The sequence below is a fragment of the Apis dorsata genome, unplaced genomic scaffold, assembly GCF_000469605.1.
Source record: "Apis dorsata unplaced genomic scaffold, Apis dorsata 1.3 scaffold_176, whole genome shotgun sequence".
In the NCBI taxonomy this organism is placed as follows: domain Eukaryota; kingdom Metazoa; phylum Arthropoda; class Insecta; order Hymenoptera; family Apidae; genus Apis; species Apis dorsata.
Genome location: NW_006263463.1, coordinates 644,262 through 654,585, shown reverse-complemented (window position 1 = coordinate 654,585; position 10,324 = coordinate 644,262). Strand labels below are relative to the sequence as shown.

The window sequence follows — 10,324 nt, the reverse complement described above, 5'->3', positions numbered from 1 at the left end:
TTTAACTTATATATATATATATATATATATATATATATATAATTGTACTATATATGTATATATTGTATATATGTATATATATTGTATATATATATATAATTAAAATATATTATTTGGATTAAAAATAGGAAATGCAAAAATGTTATTATACGTGCATCGATTTCTCGCTCAATTTATTTAGTTTTGTAATTTAATTTATTTCTATAAACTACGACTTATAATAAATAATTTTCATTTACAAACGTAACAATTTTTTTCTTTTGTTTTTATAACATAAATATAAAGTTAAAAAATAATAGCATGTGTATTCTTCAATTTCAATTAAACTTATTTTCTGCATTAATGCAGAAATATATGCATTATTGTATAATTACTGTATAACATTTTTTCTTTCCATAAAGAAAAAATATAAATTCTATTAATAGCACAAAAATGTTAATTTATAATAACTAAGACTTTACAATTTATATTATATCTAGAAACAAATTGAATTGAATCACTTCGATCATTCTTGATTCGAAAATATTTTTAAATTTCAATCGAGCAACAAGGTAAGAAAAAGAAAAAAAATTAACAGCTAACTAGTTCATTCTCTAATCGATTCAACTATACAGCGGAACTAAGCAACGTGTTAGCAAAGAGGCGGTATAAAAGCAATTGCAACAATAATATTCGAGATTATTTGAATTTCAATGGCACGTATCTTTCCGATCGATGGTTTCGACTTACGCCACTGGTCTGTCCGGTGTACAAAGCGGTGCTGGTTATGTGCACACGCGATGCAACTTAATGTTCCATACGTAGCATTTCATGCGCACTGGTCTCGCAGAAAATGTGACGTCATATCAAAGTGGTACGTATCAGTCTACGTAGCTGTATGTACTACAATCAATCTGTTTATAGAAGGAAGAGGATTGCCTTTCTTACGTATAACTCGATTGTGGTTTGCTCGTGAACCTTTGAGTTGCCATTCTGCTCCGTACAGAATGAAACAGCATCTCCTTCTTTTTCTTCTTGCAAAAGGAAAGACTTTATCTCAGATACGGATCACGGAATACCAATAGATTTAAATAACTAAGAGTGATTACATTTAAGAATAGTAACATTTAAGTAGTAATTCTAAAGAGTTGCTCTCGAGAGTTATTTGCAATGGACGCTACGTCGAGAATGAAAGTTACTCTCGGAATGCATTCATTAGAGAGTGATGTCGAGAGTAACTTTCATTCTCAATATAATCTATTAGCAAAAAATACTCTTGAGAATCGTTTCCGAAGAAATATTTTTAGTGGATATTATATTGACTCGAGACAGTAATAATTTTCACTATTGTCCACTAGAAAAAAATAACTCTTGAGAATAATTCTTCAAAGTTTTATCCTCATGTTGTATTTTTCGTTTTGTTGTATTTTTTCTTTTTTTTAATTACAGTTATCACCTATCGATAACTAATTTAGAGAAAAAATTAGAAATCATTCGATGTCTCGAGCTATAAGTCTCGATGATAAGACGCTGCCAATGGAATAGAAATGCTTTTCGATGATATAAAAATTCATTCCTCGCGTGCACGATGCGATACAAACGACAAATGAAATGGTAAATGGATCTGCATAGATATATCCAGAGACACGAATAGCGCGGAACATTCATAATTAGATTAATGCAGGTGACTGAACACTCGGGACACGAAGTAATCGTTATCGGGTTAGCGTATTTTTACTCGACTAAGCTGTTGATATTGATTTTAGTTTAAATGGGGACCACTTGAATTTTTGAAGTAATGACCGAACAAGAAAGATCTGACTATAGATTTAATACAGTTTAGATTATCGTTTGTTAAATTACAAGGGATGTAAGTTGAGGGATATAAAGGTATACGTTAATTGAGTATAACTTAATCAATTTCATTCAGGTGCTACTACGTTGCGCATCATTGATTCGTTTTAACTCTTTTGATGATCCATAATAGCTATATGGTTACATAAATATTTAATTATAAAATAAAATTTTTAATAAATATAATAAATGTATATAATAGATATATATAAATATGGATATTTGAGATATAAGAGGATTTCTTATTAATATGGATTTTTTCATCGTCTCCTCTCAATAAGTTTTAATGCTTTCAATAATTTGTCATATTTATTTTATTTTATTCAAACTTACGATTTGATATCTGTATCATTTTTAATTCGATTGATAACATTAGCAGTCGGAAATGATGTTAATTAGATAACGAAACTTAAATAAATTTGAATCTACCTCATAACTAATACATTTTATAACTCGTATTTCAAGGATTAAAAATGATTCTTTCTATTTTAAGAGGATATAAATCTATAATTTTTTATATAAAACATAGCGAATGTCCAATTCAATCAATTTTTTTATGAATTCTTCTATGATTAAATGTAAATCAATATTCATTATTACATTCTTATTATTATTACCTAATTTACAATTGCTATAATGGAATTATATAATTACATGTATCTTTGTACATTATTGGAAACTTTCAAATTATTCGAGTATCAATCTAAATGAGAAGAAGAAAAAAAGGAAGAGAAACGCTATGTCTTGATACTTACAATTAGATTCCGTGTTCTTATGCTGGATCGTATGGAGGAGAAGGTGGTATGACATAATGGCGTGGAATGGTTTATGTTACATGTGTGTACGTGGGCTTGTTACCTGATGAAAGTACACACATTTGTTTTCGCGTGCGGGCAACATGTACACCGATGAAACATTAAAGGGTAATGTCATGCTGTTATGAGTCCGGAAATTTATTGATATCTTGTTAAAAAGCTTATAAATGTCACTTAACGCTCGTTATACCTACGTTGTTTCCTTTCTTTTTCGTCACAATATTTTTGTGTACAACGTTAATTCGAAATTTTTTAAAACTCAACTACAAAGGAAGGTAATGACGCATTTGAAGTTGAGGTTGAATTTTTTTTTTTTTTTTTTCTGTATTATTTAGTCTTTTCATCAAGCAATTTTTAATTCTTTTTTATAAGTTTAATATATTTTTATATTAACATTTACATTTCATTTTTTTTTCTTTGAATGAACATTTTTTTAATATCAATGTTTAGAATGTAAATTATAATGATACATATATAATTTACTTATTAGATTTACTAAACTTGGGAAAAATTCCAATTAAATTAGGATTTCTAGGATCTAAAATTTCTAAAAAAATCTTCTAAAATTTATTATTGTAAATATATCATAAATCATATTCATTCAAATTATTTAAAATTACACTAAGATCAGTATGTAACAATTAATATTAAATTATTTTTCAATATTGAAATAAGTTAAATAATTTAATAAAAAATTTAAAATTTTTAAAATAAAGAAAAGCTATTGCAAAATATTCAATTTGAAATGAATTTTTCAAATGAGAAATCTAATGAACAAGTTATTCCTAAGCGTCAATGTAATATGATATAATTAATAAATATGGTTGTCTAAAATAATTTACATTAATGAGTTTGGTATTGCAATAGTTTTTTTTCTCTTTATATAATAGTATTTATCATTAGAGAAAGAGAAAAAAATCTTCAATATTCATTTTGTACGCCATCATGTTTCTTCGAAATTTCTCTACTACTTGTCACTTTTATTGTGTCGTAATTTTATCTTGTACGTGGATTTCTTTCGTCATTAAGTCTTGACGAGAAATCTGTTTAAAGATGTTTTCAGAACCTGTTTTCATCAGACTAAAGCCAACTTATATCTTTTTGGATACAAACTGTAATTGCAATTAACTAATGTAATTAACTAAAAACCTCATCTCTGTTTATGGAAATATTCGATTACCGTGTTTCACGCTCAGTAGATAATATTAAAATATAGGAACATAGGATAAATTCTAGTAAATTTTTGATAGTATCAAAATTTTCTTATATATTATAATTTATAATGAAAAACTAATCAATTCACTTTCTAAAACATTTCCTAATTTTAGCATTAAAATGATTAATATGTAATCTTTAAGAATTGATTAAATTTTATATAATTTGATAATCTGAAAAAATAACAAAATTCTATTGCACAAATTCAATAAGATTTTCTTCAAAATGCATAAATATTTGTTTTTAGAAAGAATAAAATATATTATATATTGAAAATTCAAAAATTTCTCAAAAATTCGTTTTGGTAATGAATAGATTCATATATTCAATAGTCAAATGTTTGAAATAACAAAATATTAGTTTTGTTATTTATCTTAAGTTTTTTTCAAACATTGCAAAAACGCACTAAAAAATAAAAAATCAATTATTCATATAAGAAATGATAATATAAGCGATGTAATAAGAAAAATTACTCTTAAAAGAGTTTTTTATCATTATTTACTTACATTTTTAATGTTTTATTCATCTCTATAAGTATAATCGACAACACAAAAAATAATTATATGAATAATATTTCTCAAAGGATCGAAACGATCTTTGTATTGCATCTAGAATATATAATTAGCGTTAGAAATGAATGAAAAAGTATCATGGATTAAATAAAATTTACCTTATACATATAATTTTTTATGAATCCTGAGTAATTCTTCAAAAGGAACCGGTTTTCTGGAATTATAAAAGACTTTCTTTCAGAATTCTTACGATCTTGATCTCCAGAAATGGTATGCAAGTTAAACGGAAGGCAAAACGATGTAATATTCGAATGATTAATTGAAAAGTAAGTTATTTTATCGAGAAGATGAAAAGATTAAAATTTTAATTAAAGAAAAACGAACGTATATTATCGAAAAATAAATTTTTGCTCGAACAGGATAGATATTTCATATCAATTATCTTACAATTAAAAAAAAAAAAATCACTAAATAATATCTAGCTAATGGATTGTAATTTAATTGTACAAGGAAGATCTAGTTGTTAATATCAGAATTCTCGCGTACAATCGGTTGGATTGCAAGAATGGTGACTGCATTTTTCAAGCAGTCGTACATTCCTGCGATACTATTATCTTTAGAACGGACCGGAAGTCGCACCATACTTCATGTGTAGGCACGAGTTGTCCACGAGTACGTTTGTTCCTAGCTCGACGATATGCGAAATATCATATAAATAATAAAAGATGATTTGTTATTTCTATATTATTGTAGTCATATCTTTATAATTCGGAAAGCTCTGCTCAAATTATTATTTTCTTCGTTCTCTTCCTATGAAAATCTCTATAATGCGAAATAAACTTATTTTAACTTGTATTATTTATTATGTCTAGATGTCTTATTTTATCTTTGCAACTCGAATTTAACTCGATAAAGCTAATTTTATATCTTTGTCAGACATATATATTTCAAAATTCGAAGTAATTATGTGTCACAATTAGAGATAAGTCGAAATTCTTAAAACCTAGGATATTTTCTTTGATAATTTAAAAGTATTATAAAAGTAGCAAGAAGTATCAAGATTCGATAATTCGAAACAGTTTCAATTTCGAAAGATTTCGTAGTTCTTTCTCTGATAAATTGGCAATAAATAATTTGATGTAGTATTCTTTCAACAAGAATTGTCTTGAATGCTTAAAAATAAAACAAAACTCGCAAATTTTTTTTTCTTTGGCCCCTTTCAAAATATTAATCTGGGCATAAAGTCTTTTTATATCGAATTTTAATTTGTTAAACTTTTCTTATTCGAGATTTTTAAAATCTCTATAATATATATCGAAAATGTTTAACCCTTTTCATAAGATTTGACTTATGGACATTAAACTGTAAAAAAACAAGTTGGAAAAACAAGTGTAAACGGAAAAGAAATAATTAACTTGATCAATGGTTTAATACTTGTTTTACGTAATACGATTAATGACCACGATCTGATTTATTGTTATAGTCCACTGTATAACCGATACGATTATTTTTGATGCCAAATTCTGGTATTTCCTTCTTTTTATTGCGATGAAATAATGTTTTGCACTTTTATCAAGAGAGAAAGACCGATTTTTTTTGGAACTTAATACTCTATCACAATGTGTATATCGTAAGAAGCTACGTGATTCGAATTATTTCTCGATGAATCTTAATTTTGTAAATAATATTTAAAACAATTTTATGTATTCTTTTAACGATTAATTTTCGATTTAATATGCTTTAATTTTGTCATATAATGGACGATATTATAATTCTTATATTATGTTAACAGTCTGTAATATTTAGAAAAAATATTAAAGACTATTAATATTAAAATATTAAAATTCTTTTCATTTTATAAATATCATAATAAGTATTTTACTTTAGATATTTTACATATTTGTATTTTACATATTTGTATTATCATGTACATTTTTTTTTTTATTTTTGTAAAAATATTTCGATATAAAAATATGTTAGTTTTAATGCTTTTAAAAGATCACTTAATCAATTAAAAAAAGATATCAAAAAAATAAGAAACAATCGTATATGAATTATATGTATCGTTAATTTGAAGATATAAATCGATTAAATGCATAACGTATTATTTTTTAATAAAACAATATTTACAAACGAATATTACATTTTATGAAATAATACGCATATGTATATTTTTTTAGCGTACGTGAAATATTATTCTTTAGCTTTGCATGTTAGACATTTACATTGTACAATCGATGTACAAAATAGCCTATGACTGTCACTTGCATTATAATCATATGACAAATCACTGGACGTAAGTAGCTCACTTTTATGTCATAAATGATCAAGGTTTCGTGAAACTTTTATACTTTGAATGTTAGCTTCTCAATAAAGGGTTAAATTTAGTAATTGATGTCACATGTACAACTCGATAAAATATCGATTTCAATCAATAACACATAAATACAATTTTCTTAACGTCATAAAAAATAAAAATAAAAAATATAATAAATAATAAGAAAGGATAATAAAAATTCTTTTTATAGCATAATTCCATTCCAATTGAATTTCTTTTGAAAAATGAAATTTTTGGAAATGAAATTTTAATTAATGTCTAATTAAATGAACTTTTCCCGATTAAATCCAGTTATCTGAATTTCTATTATTAAGCCATTTCATAAAGAATATCATTTTAAAAGTTCAATTTTAATAGAAAAATAACATTTATGATTATTTGCACAATTTTCACAATTCTTTTTATCATTAAGATTGTTACATAAAAATTATAAACATAATAGTTTTTAAATTATCATATTTCAAATTCAAAGTATTGTTTTTGATTTTGAATTTATCCTATATCACGTAAAATAATAATAAAGATAATGATAATTTTAATATTGATAGTTAATTTTTTCTTTAAAAAATTTATCGTTATCATTCCTGATAATTTGAAAAAAATATTCTGAAATGTTTTTGTAATCAGTAAAACGAAAGAATAGATCAAAATCTTATGATCCATCTTATGATTTCTCTGAAATTGCTCTTGTATCAAGTGGATTTCTTGACGGTAATTGAAAAAAAAATAGATTTATGAAATTTCTTATAACGCGATATTCAACGCAAAACTTTTTTTTGAAAATATAAAATAAGCCATATCTTGAAAAAAATTATGTTTAATTGGTGTAAAGAATAGGCATTAAACAATTATATTAATTATAACAAGTAATAATTCAAGTAATAATCATTAGATTTTATCAATAATTATCATTAGAATAATTAGTATTTATTCCAAAATTTATACTTTATTTTAAAAAATTATTATGCATTTGGTTAAATATATTTGGTTAAAAAAAATTTGTTAAATAACAAAGAAAAATTTCAATACAATTGTACAATTCATTGTAAATATAAATAGATGATATTACTTTTTTATGGAAAGTAGATTTGTAATATTTGACGTTATTTATAATATAATGAACTTATTATTTCTCTTTTCAGATAAAATGGAATTTTATTATATTTAATTGCAATCTGTTACCGTATCTATAGGAAAAATATGAAGCAATTTATCAGTTGTATAATCTGAAAAAAAAATTTCTTTTTAATCTAACAAAGATTTCGATATTTGTCTGATTAATAATTCTTCATTGATCACTCTTTTATCGCGTATCTCTTGATCATACCTTCGCTCTCATATTACTACGATTAATAAAACAATCGTAGCCGAACCGTGTTTCTATCGTGGTGACGATATCGGCTGGAAAAGCAGGTGTTTCGAAAGACAGAGAGATAGGGATGCGCAACAATAGCGTAGAAAACGAATAGACGGACAATTGTCACAGAGGATCCCCGCCTTTCTACCTGTCATGGCGTTAGTACTATATAACCAGCGTATATCTGATTTATGCCGAAACTAACCAAGGACGCACCCCAACCACTCTTCGGTCTCTTGCGTCCCATTGTGGCGAGGTGCCTCGTGGACCAGCCGACAGGCCACGTATACAATATTCGCGCGACGATTTGCCTCCTTTCATTCAGGCCATTCACCATAGAAGAGAAGAAAAGAAAACCGAAAAGAAAGAGAGAAAGAGAGAGAAGGACAGACAAGAAGAGTAACGAAAAAAAAAGAGAGAGAACAGAGGGAGCACAGGTATCGGTTACAAGTTGTTAAGGCCCGTTAAAAGGAAAGCTCCTCGGGGGCCTTGCGAGTGAACGGTGGAATCCGCGGGTGGTATACTCTTGACGGTGATGGCCGAGGTATCATCCACTGTTTTCTTTTTCACGCGTAATTCGTGTAGTCGATACGACGCTAGCTTTCAAAGCGGGTAAAACCCTCGTCTCAACTCCACTCCTAAAGTCAGGAAACTAATACCCGGGGGTCTATAATACGGCCTGGGATCCATGGTATACCGTACTTGAACTTGAATGGCACCTGTATTCCGGTATGCCGGTTTCCGGAACGGACACCGAGAAAAGTATCGGTTGCAGCTTCGACATTTTCTGGGAATAATATATTTCAATGCTCTTTCTTTATGAAGTCGTAATGCCGATCCCATGACAAAGTTATAATAGTAAATGTGGATAGAATCGCTAAAGATGCGGAGAAACGAGTATCGTATTTCGAACGATAATTTTTATCGATTCAATTTTATATATCTTCTCGTTATTTAAATTAAAAGTAGTATCGTTAAACATTTGATGCTAACATATATATTTTCCTCATATGTATACATTTTTATTTTCATTATTTAATATTTCATTTATTAGATATTACGTAAAATATCATAAATTTGAGAAAATAAATTAAAAAATTATTAAAATGAATCATTATTTCATTTAGAATTTTGATTTATAAAAAATATACATAATTCAATGATACAATAGAAATTTTAATATATTTTATATATATATAGTATATTTGTGAATTTCTATTTTGGAGAGACACAATTTTAAATAAAACAAAATAGTAATACTTACCAACGCTTCAAAGTACTTAATAATACATAATTCATTATTTTCTCAAATAATAAAGTCATTTAAATAGATAATTACTTCGATCAAGTTAATAATTATTAGTGTATTAGCTACGAGATAATAATTATATATGCATAAATATTATAGTAATATCAAACTATATAATATTTTGTTCTAGTAAAGGATTTAACTTGACAAAGACGATCGTTCATTTAGCAATAGAGATACAAAAGAGGTTAGATATGATGAGAGAATCTTGGCAAGGTTAACGTATTTAAAGAATGATCATAATCACATCGTGTTTCGGATAATATCAGCATTTATCTCAATGCTAGTGACATGTTGTAATGATTCATTACATGCTCGTGTTACAATTCCCCTTCTCTCGGTGAAAGAGAATTATCTCGTAAAATAAACGTTATCTAAAAAACAAATATATCTAATCTTAAGTGTTTATTACGCTATAAATATATATATTGTGCGACTAAAGTTCTCCAAAACGTTAAAAATTAACATTTCTTCCGTTTCCATATTGTAATTGTTGAGAAATCCATCGAAGAGATCCGTCGACACGTGAAACCTTCGAGTAGAAAGCTGCTCGCAAACAAACGAGCGCGTGTAGTAGAAATTGATTAATTCTCACTGGATGGTATATAATGGTATGATCGCGATAAATTCAAGTGGAAACGATTTTTTCTTTTTTCACTCGGCCACGATTATTGCACAGTGAGAAAGCGGACCGCTAATAAAGACGTTGCGCAAAGAACTTTTTGCATAATACACGGCGTATCGCGTGGGCATTCGTGTACAACTTACATTCGGATTTCCACGTGTAGCAGAGTACGGTGTGATGTTGTAACATAGTATGCACACTCTAGTTTTCGAATTTCTATAATCTTACGGAACATCTAACTGACATTTTAGAAATATGTAATGTATATATACCGGTTTTATATCCATTGTATCGCAAGATTTCGCATTGCATATACTCCG

At 27.1% G+C, this 10,324-nt stretch overlaps 1 long non-coding RNA gene across 3 annotated transcripts in view; it reads left to right on the top strand.

Annotated features, from left to right (window-relative positions):
• LOC116185439 overlaps positions 1-10,324 on the top strand; it is a 24,324-nt gene that overhangs the window by 9,081 nt on the left and 4,919 nt on the right. The window lies entirely within an intron of this gene.